This window comes from Pristiophorus japonicus, chromosome 3 (genome assembly GCF_044704955.1).
Source record: "Pristiophorus japonicus isolate sPriJap1 chromosome 3, sPriJap1.hap1, whole genome shotgun sequence".
Lineage (NCBI taxonomy): Eukaryota > Metazoa > Chordata > Chondrichthyes > Pristiophoridae > Pristiophorus > Pristiophorus japonicus.
In genome coordinates, this window is record NC_091979.1 from 197581379 (window position 1) to 197600852 (window position 19474).

The window sequence follows — 19474 nt, forward strand, 5'->3', positions numbered from 1 at the left end:
GGGCGAGAGAGAGGGTGGGGGGGGGAAAGAGAGAGAGAGAGAGAGAGAGAGAGAGACTGTGTGTGTGAATGAGACTGGGAGTTATAACCTTTTATAAACTATTACTGATTTACATCTTAGACTTTTTAACTCTTAGAAACTTTTTAAATAAATTGGGAATCTTTATCAACTTTTAACTTTTAAAATAACTTTGGAAGTCATCTTCCTAATTCCTGCCCACCAACTAAGCATCGGGCCATCTACCATCAATGGCGCTACTTGTAGCCAACACTTCGCCGTAGGCAATTAGGCTTATAGAGCTGTGCCTGGTCTCCATTGTCTTGGACCCTCTTGCCACTGGACCAAGACCTTGCTCAGCTAAGCCCGTGTGGTTGCCGGTGTGCAGCGGCCACCCCACGTTAAAAGAACTCACGCACAGTCATCTTCCACTTCGTCAGTATGAAGTTCGGGACCTGGAACGTCAGGACCCTCATGGACAATTCCAACAGCAACAGGCCGGAACACCGCACCGCTATAGTTGCCCGGGAACTTAGACACTTGGACATTGATGAAACAGCAGCACATTTGGAAAGCAGTGATGGGATCAGTCCAAGTCAGCATGGATTTATGAAGGGGAAATCCTGCTTGACAAATCTTCTAGAATTTTTTGCAGATGTAACTGTTAGAATGGACAAGAGAGAAACAGTGGATGTGGTGTATTTGGACTTTCAAAAGGCTTTTGACAAGGTCCCACACAAGAGATTGGTGTGCAAAATCAAAGCACATGGTATTGGGGGTAATGTACTGACGTGGATAGAGAACTGGTTGGCAGACAGGAAGCAGAGAGTCGGGATAAACGGGTCCTTTTCAGAATGGCAGGCAGTGACTAGTGGAGTGCCGCAGGGCTCAGTGCTGGGACCCCAGCTCTTTACAGTATACATTAATGACTTGGATGAGGGAATTGATTGTAATATCTCCAAGTTTGCAGATGACACTAAGCTGGGTGGCAGAGTGAGCTGTGAGGGGGACGCTAAAAGGCTGCAGGGTGACTTGGACAAGTTAGGTGAGTGGGCAAACGCGTGGCAGATGCAGTATGATGTGGATAAATGTGAGGTTATCCACTTTGGTGGCCAAAATACAAAGGTAGATTATCATCTGAATGGCGGCAGATTAGGAAAAGGGGAGGTGCAACGAGACCTGGGTGTCATGGTACATCAGTCATTGAAAGTTGGCATGCAGGTACAGCAGACGATGAAGGCGGCAAATGGTATATTGGCCTTCATAGCTAGGGAATTTGAGTATAGGAGCAGGGAGGACTTACTGCAGTTTTACAGAGCCTTGGTGAGGCCTCACCTGAAATAGTGTGCTCAGTTTTGATCTCCTAATCTGAGGAAGGACGTTCTTGCTATTGAGGGACTGCAGCGAATGGATGGCAGGACTGACATATGAGGGGAGACCGGATCGACTGGGCCTATATTCACTGGAGTTTAGAAGGATGAGAGGGGATCTCATAGAAACATATAAAATTCTGACAGGACTGGACAGGTTAGATGCAGGAAGAATGTTCCCGATGTTGGGGAAGTCCAGAACCAGGGGACATAATCTAAGGATAAGGGGTAAGCCATTTAGGACTGAGATGAGGAGAAACTTCTTCACTCAGAGAGAGTTGTTAACCTGTGGAATTCCCTACTGCAGAGAGTTGTTGATGCCAGTTCATTGGATATATTCAAGAGGGAGTTAGATATGACCCTTACGGCTAAAAGGATGAAGGGGTACTGAGGTGAATGATCAGGCATGATCTTATTGAATGGTGGTGCAGGCTCGAAGGACCGAATGGCCTACTCCTGCACCTATTTTCTATGTTTCTATCAGTATCCTCGACCTGGCTAAGATCCCCAGTATTGAAGCACTGACCACACTCAATCAGCTTCGCCATAGTTCGCATGCCAGATACGAGATTCCCTAAGCAAATGCTTTATGCGGAGCTCCTTCCTGGTAAACGAGCCAAAGAAGAACAGCGGAAACGTTACAAGGACATCCTCAAAGTCACCCTGGTGAAGTGCGACATCACCACTGACACCTGGCCGAAGACCGCATGAGGTGGAGAAAGTACATCCGGGAGGGCGTTGAGCTCTTTGACTCTCAACGCAAAGAGCATGAAGAGGCCAAGTGCAGGCAGCGGAAGGAGCGCGCAGCAAACCAGCCCCACCAACCCCTTCCCTCGACAAATGTCTGTCCTACCTGTGACAGGGTCTGTGGCTCTCGTATCGGATTGTTCAGCCATCAAAGAACTCACTGTGGGAGTGGAAGCAAGTCTTCCTCGATTCCAAGGGACTGCCTATGTTGATGGATGGTGACTGAGGGGCCGGGGGGGGGGGGGAGAAAAAAAAAAGAGAGACTGGGGGGGGAGAAAGAAAGAGAGGGGACGGTGGGGGGGGGGGGAGAAAGAGAGGGGCCGGGGGGGGGGGGGGAGAAAGAGAGGGGACGGAGGGGAAGAAAGAGAGGGGACGGGAGTGAGAAAGAGAGGGGACGGGAGAGGGGGGGTGAGAAAGAGAGGGGACGGGAGAGGGGGGGCAAGAAAGAGAGGGGACGGGAGAGGGGGGGCAAGAAAGAGAGGGGACGGGAGAGGGGGGCAAGAAAGAGAGGGGACGGGAGGAGGGAGGGGAGAAAGAGAGGGGACGGACGGGGGTGGGGGAAAGAGAGGAGACGGGAAAAAAAAAAGAGGGGACCAGAGAAGAAAGAGTGAACTAAGCGAAGACTGATCACATTCTTCCAACCCCATCCTCTTTAAACCACCCCCGATTTCTCAGAAAGCTCGGTGCATGTGTGACAAATGACATAATTGGGGTGGTTGAAATCCGGAAGTCACGACACTGTCACTATTCACTTCATACCCAATAAACCTGATAACAATCCGTGACCCCCATCTATGGCATTGCGGAGTGGTAAGATCGGGAACTTGGGCTGGGATGGAGCGGGAACTTGGGCTGGGATAGAGGGCGGGGTGGTCTTAACCTGCAAGAGTGAGTTCTCTCCTGTCTGGAGTCGGTCGTCAGAATGGCTCGAATTACACTTTGCAAAGGCACCGATTTCGTAGGCAGAGTGGTTCTAATTACACACTCCAGAGAGGCTGCTGTGTGTGTCTTATCCTCCAAGGGGACCAATCAGGTCACGGGATCAAGGGGACCCAATCGGAACATTTTTCTGTTACAAATAAATGCGTCCATTTCAAAAAAAAGCAGGGGAATTACATAGAAACATAGAAAATAAGTGCAGGAGTAAGCCATTCAGCCCTTCGAGCCTACACCACAATTCAATGAGTTCATGGCTGAACATGCAACTTCAGTATCCCATTCCTGCTTTCTCACCATACCCCTTGATCCCCCTAGTAGTAAGGACTTATTTGATTAATGCTAAAAATGATTTAAAGAACTATAGAAGTTACATATCAAAAATACAAGTCATGGTACATGTGTGAGGTTATAACAAATGCTTACATCCTGTTAATAATCATCAGGTACATAGTTGGTTAATACAAAAGGTGATTTCACAAAATACATATTCAATACAGATTTAACAAGTGGTAGAAATTGCCCCTTGCCCCGATTGAAGGCGGTAACCTCCCGGAGCCAGGGTTTCCTGCGCCCGACTCGGAAGTTTCGCCCCCGACGTGGAATTAAAGGGGAGGGTCGCTGACACTCTGCAGGCCGTCACTGGGCCATCAGGGACAAGATCAACCAGGCCAGCAGCCCGGCACCCAAAACGCAGTGCCGGACTGCACAATGACGGTCTGATCGATGCAAGGGCTGCCATTGTCGGGCTGACACAAGAGTCAGGCGACAAATATAAATGGCGGCCCGGGTCGCTAAAGGCCTCCCCTTGACATCCGCCCGCACCAGCCTCGTGACCCCCGTGGGGCGCAAAGGGGTCGGTGCAGGGCGGTGACAGCGCCCCTCAAGACTCCAGGGCAGTTTTCCCGGAGACGCCGCTCCTCTGGGCGAAGAGCCATTGCGCCCTGTTAACTCCAGCACCCCACGCCCCCCCCGGAGGGGCAAACCGGGATATAAAAAGGGGTAATTTGACCCTACAAGATGCATCTGTATGAAACTTTTTTCTTCATCCTTTACATTTGAGCATCGGCCCGTAGGGAGGCAAAGAGCAAAATCTGTCTGGGGGTTGGGAGGGGGGGGCGGGGGGGGGAGTATCGTATGTCTGTAACACAGCTTCCTGATTTTCATCCCAATCAAATTGGTTAAGAATAAAATGCGATGGTTCTGTAAGGGTCTTGTGGTCCTCCATGTCTGATTCTCTTTCCTGCTCCATCTAGTTCATGTTTACCGTTTAGGAATTAAGACAACCATCCATCGCAAACAGTAAATCAATGGAACAATCCAAGGCAGTGTAAGCAACTGCATTTAATGCACCTCAGATGGCAGCTGTTCTTGTCCTGCTGATCATCTTATGTTTTTTTTTCTGCGATGATCTTACGAATTATCTGCGATGTTCTGACCAATATTTATCCCTTCACCAACATCACTAAAGACAGATTATCTCGTCATTATCACATTGCTGTTCGTAGGACCTTGCTGTGCACAAATTGGCATCCACATTTCCTACGTTACAACAGTGACTACACTTCAACAAAAGTACATAATTGGCGGTAAAGCGCTTTGGGACATAGAGATTACCTGCAGTTGAAGTTCTTTCTTCATCTCCCAAACTATGTGTCAAATAATGGCAGGTATATGTTAACCCTTCAAGTCTGATTTTGATGTACTTTGCAAAAAACAATTAAATAAAAAAGAGTCACCCAATAATTCCTTTTATCTATTCTGAAATAGCTTGTTCTGTATAGTTTCCAACCACGAGTTTTCTGCTATGGTATACACAAGATTTGCACATACTACTGAAGCATAAAACTGGTCTTTACGGCAGACACAAAAGTTACAAATGCAGTATTGAGTGAACAGTAAGCTTAGATATACTTAAATAAATACTTTTCTTTCTGACATTGACATATAAACTCTTATCAAAATATCTGTATTAACTAGTAGCAGTGCACTTCTTATCTACAGGCCTCACTTCCCAAAGTCTCGGTATTTTGGTCACACACTTCCCATTAATTTCACTATGTCAAGTGTCACAATGTGCAACAACTTGCATTTATTTAGTCCTCGAACATAGAAAATCATCCCAAAGGAAATAATGGACGATGAGACAAAGATACTAGAAATAAAGACCAAATGCTTGGTGAAAGAGGTGGATTTTAGGGAACGTCTTAAATGGAGCCAGAGCAGTTTAGGGAGAAGATTCCAGAATGTCGGCAAAGTGAAAGGGGGTGGATGCACAACAGGCTGGATTCAGAGAAACAGGAAGAGGAAGGGGTTGTTGTATCATTGCACGAGGTTAAAAATATAGTGAGACGAAGTCATGAAGAATTTTGAACACAAAGACAAGAATTTTAAATGAGGCTTTGGGGGACCAGGAACCAATGTAAGTTAATGAGGACAGTGGCATTAGTCAAGACAGACAGGATAATAGCTGCAGGGTTTTGTATGAGCATAAGTTTGTGCAGGATGGAGGATGGGACACTGGCCAGAAGAGCAGTGGAATAGAGTCCAGAAGTGACAAAAACATAGACATGGGCTTCATTGGAAGATGGGCTGAGGCAGAGGTGGAGGCAGGTCATTTTAAGAGGTAGAAGTAACATCCACCTCTTTCAACAAAGATTTGGTCACCCCATCTAATACAGAACCTCTCTTATCTGGCACCCCCTGGACCTGGTCTGTGCCGGATAAAGGATTTTGCCAGACGAGGGGAGGTCACTTTAAATTGCATGGTACAGGTACTGAGCAAGGGGATATCGGGGCTGGCTAGCTTGGGGCTGGGAGTACGGCAGAGAGATCGTGGGAGGGGGCAGTGGATCCGGGATCAGGCCAACAATTGCGGGAGTCAGCAGCGAGGAAGGACTTCAATTTGTTCATGTCGGAGCGGCCAGGAATGGTGCCGGACAAGGCAGTCTCGGATAAGGGAGGTTCAACCTGTAAGCTCCTTCTTTGTCTCACCATTTTTTTTTTTTTCTTGCTCCTCTACAAAGCCCTTTGAGATGATTTTCTATGTCAGGAGGCTAAATAAATGCAAGTTGTTGCATATTGTGACACTTGATTTAGCGGAAGTTCAGCTTTGGGGTTGGATTGGGTGCAAACAGTCTGGTTCAAGCAAACAGTAGCTGCAGAGGGAGATGGGGAGGCTACAGAATTTCTAACGATGGCTTCAATTTTACCAATGCTCCGCTGGATGAAATTTTGACTCATCCAAGAATGGATCAGACAAGTCATCATCATAGGCAGTGAGTTCTCAGGTGGTTGTACAGTCCAATGCGGTAATTACAGTCTCTGTCACAGATGGGGCAGACAGTGGTTGAAGGAAAGAGTGGGTGGGGAGGAGGTTTGCTGCACACACCTTCCGCTGTCTGCGCTTGGTTTCTGCACACTCTCGGCGACGAGACTCGAGGTGCTCAGCGCCCTCCCAGGTTATCTTCCTTCATTTTTGGCGGTCTTCGGCCAGGGACTCCCAGGTGCTGGTGGGAATGTTGCACTTTATCAAGGAGGCTTTGAGGGTGTCTTTGAAATGTTTCCTCTGCCCACCTGGGGCTCACTTCCCGTGTAGGAGTTCCGAATAGAGCACTTGCTTAGGGAGTCTCGTGTCAGGCATGTGGAATATGTGGCCCGCCCAACAGAGCTGGTCGAGCGTGGTCAGTGCTTCGATGCTGGGGATGTTGGCCTGAGCGAGAACACTGATGTTGGTGAGTCTATCCTCCCAGTGGATTTTCAGGATCTTGCGGAGACAGCGCTGGTGGTACTTCTCCCAGCATTTTGAGATGCCTGCTGTATATGGTCCACGTCTGAGCCATATAGGAGGGTGGGTATCACTACTGCCTGTAGATCATAAGCTTGGTGTCAGATTTGAGGTTCTGGACTTCAAACACTCTCTTCCTCAGGTGACCGAAGGCTGCGCTGGCGCACTGGAGGCGGTGTTGGACCTCGTCATCGATGTGTGCCCTTGCTGATAAGTAGGCTCCCGAGGTATGGAAAATGGTTCACATTGTCCAAGGCCTCACCGTGGATTTTGATCACCCGGGGAGCAGTGCTGTGTGGCGGGGTCAGGTTGGTGGAGGACCTGTGTCCTACGGATGTTTAGCGCAAAGCCCATGCTTTTGTACGCCTCGGTGAAGGTGTTGACGATGGCTTGGAGTTCGGCCTCGGAGTGTGTGTAGACACAAGCGTCATCCACATATTGTAGTTTGATGACAGAGGATGGGACGATCTTGAATCTAGCCTGGAGGTGGCGATGGGTGGTTCTATAGTTTAGTTCCACTCCAGCGGGGAGCTTGTCGAGAGTGAGATGGGAGCATTGCAGCACGGAAGATCGAGAAAAGCATTGGTGCAATTACGCTGCCCTACTTGACCCCGGTCCAGACTTGGATTGAGTCTGTGGTGGATCCGTTGGTCAGGATCACGGCTTGCATGTCATCGTGGAGCAGGCGGAGGATGGTGACAAACTTTTGGGGGCAGCCGAAATGGAGGATGACGCTCCACAGTCCCTCATGGTTGAGTGTCAAAGGCCTTCGTGAGGTCAAAGGCGACATACAAAGGTTGATGCTGTTCCCTGCATTTCTCTTGTAATTGTCACGCCTCTTAGAGTCGCAATGCGGATTCCATCCACTGAGGAGCTCTTTAGCCACAGGGAGAAGACGATTGAGGAGGATTCTTGCAATGAATTTCCCAGGGGTTGACAGCAGAGAGATTCCTCTGTAGTTACCGCAGTCGGACTTGTTCCCTTTTTTGAAGATAGTCATGGCATTTCTGAGATCTCCTAGCATGCTGTCCTCCTTCCAGATTCAAGATGAGGTCCTGCATTTGTGCCAATAGCGCTTCTCCGCCTGATGCCTTGTTGTTCTTGAGCTGACGGATGGCCTTTTCTACCTCGTGCAGGGCTGGGATTTTGCTGAGATGGTGGCGGGTAGCATGCTGTGTGATGGAGTCGAGGACGCTCGTGTCGAAGGCAGAGTCTCGGTTAAGGAGATCTTTTTGTTCCCAAGCTGGCGCCCGGGATGGCAGCTCCCTAGGGAGCTCCGCTGTTCACCGCCAGCCCTGGAGTCCTTTCGGCCAGTTCAACGCCAGCCCCAGAGTCCCTTCGGCCAGTTCAACGCCGGCCTCAGCGGTGACCCCAGAGTCCTTTCGGCCAGCCACCCAATCTGCGGAGACGAAAGCAGCTGGCGAAGCCACATGTCGGGCAACTGATGCGAGTAATGGCGGCGGCCACTCTGACTTCTCTCACGACCCTTTGAGAAGCTAAAATGGAGTAGGGCCCCAGCGTCCCTCATCACACCCGAGATCTCCCACCACCTCTCCCAAAGGCGCTGCCCAGTGTTGAGATTACAGCTCACATCCCACCATAGGCAACTAGGCCCATACAGTAGAGCCTGGTCTCCAGTCGTCTCGGACCCCCTTGCCATTGGACCAAAACCTTGTTAAGCTCAGGCATCTTCCACCCTTCAAAATGAAGTTCGGGACCTGGAACGTCAGGACCCTCATGGATAACCCCAACAGCGACAGACCAGAACGCCGCACAGCTATTGTTGCCCAGGAGCTCAGATGTGGTTGACATCTAATATAAAAGCAAAATACTGCGGATGCTGGAATCTGGAATTAAAACAGAAAATGCTGTAAATCTCAGCAGGTCAGGCAGCATCTGTGGCACCATAGATGCTGCCTGACCTGCTGAGATTTCCAGCAGCTTCTGTTTTTATTCGACGTTGACATGGCTGCCCTAAGTGTGACCCGGCGGGCAGGGGAAGGTCAGCTCAAAGAACAATGTGGTGATTACACCTTCTTCTGGAAAGACAAACCAGAAGAAGAATGCCACCTTCATGGAGTTTGCTTCGCTGTCAAGAATGAGCTGGTGGGCAATCTGAGAGATTCCCCCTGCGGGGTATGCGAACGTCTCATGACTCTCCGACTCACCCTAGCCCTCTGGGAACCAGTGCGCCAGTCATCAGCGCGTATGCCTCAACACTCGACGCAACAGATGAGACCAAAGACGAATTCTACTCCAGCCGTGAACATTCCCTCTCCCGAGTCCCTACGGATGACGAGCTGATCCTCCTCGCCGACTTCAACACCAGAGTTGGTAAGGGCACAGACCTCTGGGGAAGCGTGATCGGCAGAGAGGGGGTAAGGAAAACCAACTCCAGTGGTACCCTGCTCCTGACAAAATGCTTAGAACATGACCTTGTCATCACCAACACCTTGTTCCATCAGAGGGACATGTACAAGGCATCAAGGCAACACCTTTGCTCCAAGCACTGGCCTCTGCTGTACTACGTCATCGTTCAGTCGAGGGATCACAAGGACGGGCGCATCACCCGCGCGCCAGGACAGGAGCCGACGATTGCTGGACGGACCACCACCTAATCCGCTCCTCCATTATCAATGTAGCGAAGGCAACAGAAAAAATGCTGCAGAAAAATCAACACTGGGGCACCCAAAAGACCTAGTTAAGGAGGCCCTATACCTGTACATCCAGCGCCTCACTGCCAACCTGGCGACCCTCGATGACCCCGAATGCCCACAGTGCCTGGTCTGCCATCAAGGCTTCCATAACCAGCGCCTGCGAAGAGATGCTCGGTCACTCAACCAGGAAACACCAAGACTGGTTTGACGAGAACGACTAGGAGATCCAGGAGCTAATAAGCCGCAAGCGCAAGGCATTTCTCAACCTAAAGCAGCAACCCAATTCGGGAGCAGCCAAGCAGCTCTACAGCGGCTGAAGGCCGACATCCAACAAAAAACCCGCGACCTAAATAGTTGGTGGGTGGAGAAAGCATAGGAGATTTAGCAGTTGGCCGATAACCACGACGTGTGAGGTTTCTTCAGCGCAGTTAAGTCCATCTACGGCCCAAGCATCCAAGGCCCCACCCCGTCCCACTGCTGGCCAAGAATGGAGAGACACTCATTAAAGACCATGAGGCAGCCAGGGCCCACTGGAAGGAGCACTTCGAAGATCTCCTTAACCGAGACCATTATATTTTTTAATCAGACAAGTAGACTGACACAGAGGGCATGAAGGAATCAATGGAGGTGGCGGAGAGGTACAGTTGGTGTCATCAATGTACACGTGGAAGCCGACCTCATATCTGCAGATGATATTGCCAACGGGCAACATGTAGATGAGGAAAAGAGGTTAAGGTTGTATCCTGGGGGGAGGGTTACCCAAAGCAAACGTGTGTCGATGAGAAGAAAAACATCTCTCGATTTGGTAATAATAGAGCCAAGCGAAAGGAGTGTCATTGAAGGAGGAGGAGGGTATGGTCAGTTACATTTAGAACCATTTTACTGCTTCTGGGTGAAATCTGACTGACAGGAAGCAGGTGAGATGGAAATGGACTAGGGAGGTGACGACGTGTTCAAGTACTTGAGAGGAAAGAGGAGTTGGACTTGGGGCAATAGCTTGCAAGGTCAAGAGAAATCAAGTGTGTCTTTTGAGGAGTGGGGTGATGACAGTGGATTTGAAAAGAGAGGGGGGACAGTCCCAAAGGAGGGTGAACCATTTACAATGTCATCTGGCATGGGGGACAGTTAGAGAGTGGAATCATAGAAAATTCCGACATAGAAGGAGGCCATTCGGCCCATGCCGGTTGAAAAAGAGCTACCCAATCTAATCCCACATTCCATGGGTCCATGGCTCTGTAGGTTACGGCATTTCAAGTGCACATCCAAGTACTTTTTAAATGTGATGAGGGTTTTTGCCTCTGCCACCCTTTCAGGCAGTGAATTCCAGACCCCCACCACCCTATGGGTGAAAAATTTTTCACCTCATCTCCCCTCTAATCCTTCTACCAACTACTTTAAATCTATGCTCCCTGGTTATTGACCCCTCTACTTAGGGAAATAGGTCTTCCTATCCACTCTATCTAGGCTCCTCATCCAGGGACTTGAGCACAAAAAAAATCTAGACTGACAATCTAGGGAGCACTGCACCGTTGGAGGTGCTGTCTTTCAGATGAGACGTTAAATCGAGACTCCGTCTGCTCTCACAAGTGGGCGTAAAAGATCCCAAGGCACTATTTCGGAGAACAGGGGAGTTATCCCCGGTGCCCTGGCCAATATTTCTCCCTCAATCAACATAACAAAAAAAAATGATCTGGTCATTCATCATAGGCAGTCCCTCGAAATCGAGGAAGATTTGCTTCCACTCAGTGAGTTCTCAGGTAGCTGTACAGTCCAATGCAGGAATTACAGTCTCTGTCACAGGTGGGGCAGACAGTGGTTGAAGGAAAGGGTGGGTGGGGAGCCTGGTTTACCGCTCGCTCCTTCCGCTGTCTGCGCTTGGTTCTGCATGCTCTCGGTGACAAGACTCGAGGTGCTCAGCGCCCTCCTGGATGCTCTTCCTTCATTTTGGGCGGTATTGGGCCAAGGATTCCCAGGTGCCAGTGGGGATGTTGCACTTCACCAAGGAGGCGTTGAGGGTTTCCCTGTAAACCATAAGCCTGGTGCCAGATTTGAGGTCCTGGTCTTCAAACACTCTTCCTCAGGCGACCAAACGCTGCACTGGCACACTGGAGGCAGTGTTGGACCTCATCATCGATGTCTGCCCTTGCTGATAATAGGCTCCCAAGGTATCCAAGGCTGAGCCATGGATTTTGATGGCCAGGAAGGCTGTGCTTTGTGGTGGGGTCAGGTTGGTGGAGGACCTTTGTCTTACGGATGTTTAGTGTAAGGCCTATGCTTTCGTACGCCTCGGTGAAGGCGTCGACGATGGTTGGACTTCGGCCTCGGAGTGTGCTCAGACGCAAGCGTCGTCCGTGTACTGTAGTTCGATGACAGAGGATGGGACGACCTTGGATCTAGCCTGAAGGCGATGTAGGTGGAACAGGTTTCCATTGGTTGCATAGTTCAGTTCCACTCCAGCAGGGAGCTAGTTGAGAGCGAGATGCAGCATTGCAGCACGGAAGATCGAGAAAAGCGTTGGTGCGATGACGCAGCCGTGCTTGATCCCGGTCCGGACGTGGATTGGGTCTGTGATGGATCCGTTGGCTAGGATCACAGCTTGCATGTCGTTGTGGAGCAGGCGGAGGATGGTGACAAACTTTTGGAGGCAGCCGAAATGGAGGAGAATGCTCCATAGTCCCTTATAGTTGACAATGTCAAAGGCCTTTGTAAGATCAAAGGCGGCCATTATCACATTGCTGTTTGTGGGATCCTACTGTGCGCAAATTGGCTGCTGCGTTTCCCACATTACCACAGTGACTACCCTCGAAAGTACTTAACTGGCTGTAAAGCGCTTTGAAACGTCTGGTGGCCGTGAAAGGCGCTATGTAAAATACAAGTCTTTCTTTCAATTAAATCTCCCCATAGCCTTCACGGTTCCAAAGAAAACAATTCCAACCTACCAAACTTGCCTCACAGCTAAAATGTTCTAGTCCTAGCAACATCCTCGTAAATCTCCTCTGGACCCTTTCTAGTGCAATCACACCTTTCCTGTAATGTGGTGACTAGAACTGTACTCAAGCTGTGACCTAACTAGTGTTGGATACAGTTCTAGCATAATTTTCCTGCTTTTATATTTATATAAGCATTCCATATGCCATTTTAACTACCTTATCGACCTGTCCTGCTACCTTTGAGAATCTGTGGACATACACTCCAAGGTCCCTCTGTTCCTCCACACCTCAGCATCCTCCCTTGTTGCCCCTCCCCAAATGCATTACCTCAGTTTTCCAGATTGAATTCCATTTTCCTTTTCTGTCCAACTGACCAGTTCATCGATATCTTCCGACAGTCTAAAGCTTTCCTCCTCACTGTCAAACACATGGCCAATTTTTGCATCATCTGCAAATTTCTTTATAATGCTCCCTACATTTAAGTCTAAATCATTAATAGATACTACAAAAAACAAGGGACCGAGTACTGAGCCCTGTGGAACCCCACTGGAAACAGCCTTCCTGTCACAAAAACAGCTGTCAACCATTACTCTTTATTTCCTGCCACTGAGCCAATTTTGGATCCAATTTGCCACTCTCCCTTGGATCCCATAGGCATTTACTTTTTTGACCAGCCTGCCATGTGGGACCTTGTCAAAAGCCTTGCTAAAATCCATGTCCATGTAGACTACACCAAATGCACTGCCCTCATTTATCCCCCTCAAAAAATTCAATCAAATTAGTCAGCACCACCTTCCCTTAACAAATCTATGCTGACTATCCTTGATTAATCTGTGTCTTTCTAAATTAAGGTTTATACTGTCCCTCAGAATTGATTCCAATAATTTGCTCACCACCGAGGTTAAACTAACTGGCCTGCAATTACTCGGTTTATCCCTTCCTCCCTTTTTAAACAACGGTACAATGTTAGCAGTTCTCCAATCCTCTGGCACCACTCCTTACTATGTTTATCCCATCCAATATTTCACTCTCTTCCTCCTTAAATTCAACGTCCGCACCGTACTCCTTTTATGAAGACAGCTGTAAAGTATTCATTAAGTACCTTACCAACATCCTCCGCCTCCACACATAGATCACCATTTTGGTCCCTAATAGGCCCTACTTTTTCCTTAGTTATCCTCTTACTCTTTATGTAATTATAAAACATCTTTGGGTTTTCTTTGATGCTGAAGGGGCAGAGTAGTGGAATTCAAGGAGGTAGTTGGTAGTGGAGAAAAGAAGCCAGAGGAATGGGGTGGTATCCAAAATGATCCTCTATGAGTGAGCAGTTTTGGCAAAGAGTGAGGCCCAGTACAGCTTGCAGTGATCCTGCCAGATGTGGCGATAGATGGCTAAGACAGATGTAATGTGGGATCCAGCCACTAGGTGGCTCTGTGAAGCAAGTTCTGAAGTCTCTCCCAATATAAATATAATTTTTAAAACTTATATTCACCAACTGACCATTGACAATGCCAGAGGCAATTTACTACTGTTTCTTTAATGAAGTTATAAAATGGACATCTAGCTGCCCCATACTAACTCTAAGTTCAAGATATCCTGTGTAAATATATATTCACTTCACAATAAATTATGAATAAGTTAAAAAATACCTTGATGCAAGTATTCTGAAAATATGTATTTTGTTACATCCCTTGAAACCCATTTGCAGTTTTAAAAAAAAAACCTAGATAAATGATTCCCACTCTTAACTCTTCCACTTATGATTGCAAAGAAGGAAACATGTCAATTTTTTTTAAATTCCTGTAATAGGAGAAGTTTCTAATCTCTTGACTGGAACAGACACTAATACCCGAGAGCAATTACTATATGCGGCCCACCAAAATACACAATCTAACAGAAGTACACATTACCTGGCTGTATAATGTTATGACCTCAGATAAAATCAGCACTTCACTGTGTACTTTGTGCAAAAATATATAAGCTTTCTGACTGTATTATGCAATGGTGAATAGCAGCGGTTTCATTAAAAAAGTCTTGATGGTAAAACCAAGAATGCACAATGATTCTAAGTCATTTTATTTAATGTCAACTCTTTTTTTCTTATTACTGTATTAACTGTTGCAGAACAGCATTAAATCCAAGGATCTCTCAGGAAATATGCAAAAATGTTAACATACCTGCATATAGTTAACAAAAAACATAATTTATTGCATTATCTAATTGCATGGTTCCTATAAAACAAAATGAATCCTTTAACTACCCTCAAAGTGTCGCATAAAACATTTTAAATTTGAACTGGTAATAGAAATTGAGGAAATGTCACAATTGGTCATGCATATTCTATTTATAACTTTTAATATGCATTTTTACTGAAGTTTCACCCTCAACAAAAACAATTAAAAAAAAGTTAAAGCTGTTTGTAGCATCATTCATTATCATGAAGCGAATATCTGTGAAAATGTATAATTTTCATATGTAATTTCCGTACAACTGCTGCAGTGTGACAAATCAGTAACAGTGGTCAAGCTACATTTTTTTATTTGTACAAAAGACCATTATAAACCCACAACCATGGGTCTTCTGCACTCCTGGAAGAATTCATACCCTATACCATTACGTGTGGAACTTATGTATTTCTGCACCTTTATATTCAGAGGGTACTTGTACAGCAATATCCTACTTCTTGTAAACCCATAAAACAGGAGAGAGAAAAATTAGCAGGATTGCGTTTTTTTTGGGTTATATGTGTATAGACATGATAGCAATGGCACAAGAAACATTTACTCGTGGTCTCTCATTTCTTGTTAATAGCAGTGGTCTGGCGCCCATTTTCTTCAAAGTGTACTGATTTTTTTTAATATGGTGTTGCAACAGCAACAAAATTGCTTTTCTGTCTGCATTTTGACTTAAAAACTATTTCCAGCCAACAAGCCAAAATCGAAAGTGGAAAAAAAATGGCTGGTGGTTTAGTAAGATTTTTGGCGGGGTTTTTCTGGAAGGGGAGAAATGCCTTTTCGATGTAAACAGTGCTGGAGGCTGCTGCATGAGCAGAGAGAGCTCTTCTCCCTCCTCTCTCCCTCTCCAGCCTGGGAGCCCTGTGTACTCGCAGCCGCCATTGTTCAGATCCAGGAGAAAGCTGCTGTTCACCCCCCAGCCACCTCCCTCCCCGCGCTCTCTGCGGCTCCTGCTTCCCCTCGCCCCCCGGTTCCCTCTCTCTCTCTTGATTTATCTCGCTCTCTGTCTCTTACCGGTTTTATTTCCCTCAGTCCCGGCTCTCTCTGCTGCCACTGGACACTCACACCGAGACGTAAACACCGCGTCAGTCCCTTACACCTCCACCGCGTCACTCTTTCTCACTGACTGAGCGGCTGGCTCTCGGCGGCTCCGGCGCAGGGAATCGACTCTGCGCACGCGCGCATCCGCTCGCCCACTTGGGGGCTCCAAGGGGCCAGAGGTCCTGCTTGCGCATGCGCGCACAACACGCGCGTCCCTGCTAAACTGCGCGCGCACGTAAACGCACAGGCCTCGCGTGCTTGCTGCGTTGCGCACGCGCATACGCGCCCAACCGACTTCCTTGCGCACGCGTCCGACAAACGCATGCGCAGTGCTTTCAAATTCAAACTTTCCATAGCTGTGCTGTAGGCGGGAATTAAGGCGCAATTTACACAATGCATAGGTTCCAACGTGCTATTTTCCAGATCCTTAGAGATTATATGTGGAAGAAAGATTGATCTATATGCGATCTCTCTGGGACGCTTCGGCGAGAGAGCGCGCGCTGCACCTCAAAGGAACCGCTTCCTGCCCCGCCCGTGGTCCGGTAAATATGCACATGCGCGGACCTTCATTTTGTTGTTGAAGGGAGGAACAGCCTTCAGCGTAGTAAACGTCCCGAGGTGTTTCACAAGAGCGTTGACTTTAGTTTATTTTAAGTAGGATTACGGTCTAAAGTGCTTGTATGAGAAAAATGATTATCATCTTTTTAAGCGAACATAAGGCAAAAGCACAATATTGCGGATGCTGGAATCTGAAAACGAAACAAAATGCTGGAAATACTCAGCAGGTCAAGGAGAAGCAGAGTTAACATCGACGAAGGGTCATCGACCTAAAACGTTAACTCTATTTCTCCACAGATCTGTTGAGTATTTCCAGCATTTTCTGTTTTTATATAATATAAGTGCCATCATCATAGGCGGTCGCTCTAAACGAGGATGACCCGCATCCACGCTGAAAACGAATGAGTTCACAGGTGTTTCAATGATATTCCGGATCCCCAACTACATCCTGAAGGGTGGAAGATACTTGTGCGTGAATTTTTTTCACACCAGCCACCACATGGGCTTGACAGAGCTAGGTCTTGGTGCAGTGGCAAGGATTACCCAAGACGACTGTAGACCAGCTCTGCTGCATGGACCTAGTGCGCACACATATCGCAGTGTGGGCTGGCCCATGCTGCCCCTGGGCCCTCGCCTCTCCTGGGCCCCGATCCCGATCACATCCCTCTACGAACTCTTGCCGCTCCTTTGTCCCGACCTCGCCACTCCTGCTGTACCTGCCCGCACTGCAGTCAGCCATCGCCCTCCTGCAGCAGCACGTGCTGTTCCCTGAAGTGGCATGCCGCTGCACGTTGCTCCCTCTAATGGCCCCAGCCTGCTGATGGTCTTGCAGACTGGGACCGTGCCGATTTCTGGGCCGGGCTGCCGCACGCTGTTCCCTCTAATGGCCCCAGCCTGCTGATGGTCTTGCAGACTGGGACTGTGCCGATTTCTGGGCCGGGCTGCCGCACGCTGTTCCTTCTAATGGCCCCAGCCTGCTGATGGTCTTGTCGGCCAGGACCACGCCGATATACAAGTGTAATGAGATAATATATAGCGCCCTCTAGCTAGGTGGCACAGCAAGTTGTATTGAGAGAGAATGTCATCTTAAATCTCCACATGGCTGTCAGAGCTCCCAAATAAATAGAGTTAAGGTGAACTAAGAGTGTTCAAGAGTATTCAAGAGACTATAAAATACAATAAGAACATGGAGCAGGAGTAGTCCATTTGGCCCTTCGAGCCTGCTTTGCCATTCAATAAGATCATGGCTGATCTACCTCAACTCCACCTTCCCGCACTATCCCCATATCCCTTGATTCCCTTAATATCCCAAAATCTATCAATCCCTGCCTTGAATAAACTCAACAACTGAGCTTCCACAGCCTTCTGGGGTAGAGAATTCCAAAGATTTACAACCATTTGAGTGAAGAAATTCCTCCTTATCTCAGTCCTAAATGGCCAACCCCTCATTCTGAGACTGACCCCGAGTTCTAGACTCCCCAGCCAGGGGAACATCTTCCCAGCATCTACCCTGTCAAACCCTGTAAATATTTTATATATTGCAATGAAATCTTCTCTCATTCTTCTAAATTCTAGAGAATATAGGCGTAGTCTCCTCAAGCCCTCCTCAGAAGACAATACCCCCATCCCAGGAATCAGTAAGGTTAGGGTACGTGGTCCAATACTGGCTCAGGCTAGGAAAGGGGTTGGACCATGGAACAATGTCTAATAATTTTTTGACTGCTGTTGACAATTCACAGAAAATCATTGGCCTCAATTTTCCCCAAGCCCGTTTTCTGGCGTATTGCCAGAGTTATGCTAAAAATGCGGCAGAAATAATTTGCCTAAGTTTCCCCGATGTAAAATTCGAATTTGGAGCCACACAGTGTGTCCAGTTGCCTCGCCGGCTGTGGGAAAAAACGAAGCCGCATCTTCTGCACATGCGCGAGAAAAAAAGTTAAATTTGTGATGTCGTTCCAATGGACGCGCATGCTCAGTACCGCTCGGATTTGGTAATCAGCCTTTTTAAAGAGCCAGTTGTGTGTGTGAGAAGGAATGCTGTGAGAGAGCACAGGAAAAATCGCAGCTGGAGCAATACAAGATGCAATGCGGTGTAAGGACCAAGAATTTCTTGCAGGAAGAAGTGGAGACACTAGTTACTGTGATTGAGAACAGATGGCAGGAGCTGGACACCAGCAGAGGTCACATAAAAGTTCCACCCAAAGAAATGAAGAAACGCTGGAACCAAGTTGCAGAAGATTACTGCGCAATGGTGACCACCACGAGATCTGGAGGCCAATGTAAAAAGAAGTGGCAGGACCTTGGTCAAGTAGTTAGTGTAATATTTTCATTTATTCAATGGAATTGCAATTGTAAATGTGACCAGCTGTATATGTCCCACCCAGCAGAAAGACTCTCTAAAAAGTTGCGTTTTTGTCTTTGCAGAGGAAGGTGGCACATAATAAAAGAGAAAGAACTCGAACAGGAGGAGGGCCGGCAAATCTGCAGCCACTGACAACCTTGGAAGAGAGGGTCACTACTTTGATGGGTCCTGCCTGGAGAACAGCAACCACCACTGCACAAGCTGGGCCCACACTCAAGGGAGAGGGAAAGTCCTGCAAATTCCACAGTCTGACTTTGCTAAATGTTAAGTACTGCGCGGGCTAGCCATGTTTTAGTTCCTGGGATCTTTCCTTCAGCTACGCTTTGGTTGCTATCATTTATCGTGGTCCTTCAAATCAGCCTGCTGCCTGCACTGTGTGAGTCTACTGATGCCACCCACCCTGCCCCCTCTTCTGCTGCTAAATATTTGTCTGTGTTCTGTTACATTTTGCAGAACTTGACGACGCAGAAGAAGATTCAGACAAGGACAAGCCTGAAGAGGATAACTGTTATGTATCTGTAAAGCATGCACTCCCATGTTCCGCCAACAAGGAGCTCATCCCCTGAAGTCCCAAGGGATCCCAGCATCCCTTGGGAGCACTGTATATAAGCCTGTTCCTCACTCTGGAGTGTCTTATTAAAGACTGAGGTCATTGTTACTTTAACCTCCCTGTGTGCGGTCTCATCTGTGTTAGGAACACAATAACTGGCGACGAGTATATGAATCCAACGCAAAGATGCAGTAAACTGTGGGCATCCTGGAGAAGTTCTCGGAGGGTGAGGACTGGGAAGCCTATGTCGAACGACTAGACCAGTACTTTGTAGCCAACGAGCTGGACGGAGAAGGAAACGCTGC

At 47.9% G+C, this 19474-nt stretch overlaps 1 protein-coding gene and 1 long non-coding RNA gene across 4 annotated transcripts in view; one reads left to right on the plus strand and one right to left on the minus strand.

The window, feature by feature from the left end:
* Positions 1 to 17202, minus strand: part of creb1b (cAMP responsive element binding protein 1b) — a 106270-nt gene extending 89068 nt beyond the window's left edge. For 2 of the 3 annotated variants that reach the window (XM_070876195.1, XM_070876193.1), the window contains exon 1: positions 15673 to 15822. The gene's annotated coding sequence lies outside the window, so the exon portion shown is untranslated. Of the gene's footprint in view, positions 1 to 15672; positions 15823 to 16973 lie in introns of those variants that run through there. The other variant, XM_070876194.1, reaches the window with a different exon arrangement.
* LOC139260067 (uncharacterized) lies at positions 15971 to 19145 on the plus strand. Its single transcript, XR_011592714.1, has 3 exons — positions 15971 to 16241; positions 18682 to 18882; positions 19073 to 19145. It is a non-coding gene; the product is annotated as an uncharacterized lncRNA (long non-coding RNA).
* Positions 19146 to 19474: the final 329 nt, after the last annotated feature.